General features: G+C 51.8%; 1 protein-coding gene across 2 annotated transcripts in view; it reads left to right on the forward strand.

The window, feature by feature from the left end:
• Positions 1-537, forward strand: part of CUNH14orf93 (chromosome unknown C14orf93 homolog) — a 21,374-nt gene that overhangs the window by 5,058 nt on the left and 15,779 nt on the right. The gene's annotated exons all lie outside the window — the stretch shown is intronic.

Raw genomic sequence — 537 nt, forward strand, 5'->3', positions numbered from 1 at the left:
CTCTGTAGACCAGGCTGGTCTCAAACTCACAGAGATCCGCCTGCCTCTGCCTCCCGAGTGCTGGGATTAAAGGCGTGCGCCACCATCGCCTGGCTGGGGGTTGTTCTTGAGACAGAGTTTCAATATATATCCTTAGTTGGCCTGGAACTAGCTAACATAGCGGAGGCTGGCCTTGAACTCATGGAGACCCACCTGCCTCTACCTCCTGAATACTGACTGGGATCGAGGACGTCTTGTCACCATGCTGAAGATGAATTTGTTTGAACTCCTATTGATTCTTTGTGGGTTTCACATCATGCACTCGGAGCTCACTTGTCTCTGTCCCCTCGAACCTGCCCTCCCCGACCCCAAAATCAAAACCAAGTTTAAAAGAAAAACTAGAAACAAAACCAAAGAAACAAAGCCAAACAGCCGGGCTGTGGTGGCGCACGCCTTTAATCCGAGCACTCGGGAGGCAGAGGCAGGCGGATCTCTGTGAGTTCGAGACCAGCCTGGTCTACAAGAACTAGTTCCAGGACAGGCTCCAAAACCACAGAG

This window comes from Microtus ochrogaster, unplaced genomic scaffold, assembly GCF_000317375.1.
Source record: "Microtus ochrogaster isolate Prairie Vole_2 unplaced genomic scaffold, MicOch1.0 UNK80, whole genome shotgun sequence".
NCBI lineage: Eukaryota > Metazoa > Chordata > Mammalia > Rodentia > Cricetidae > Microtus > Microtus ochrogaster.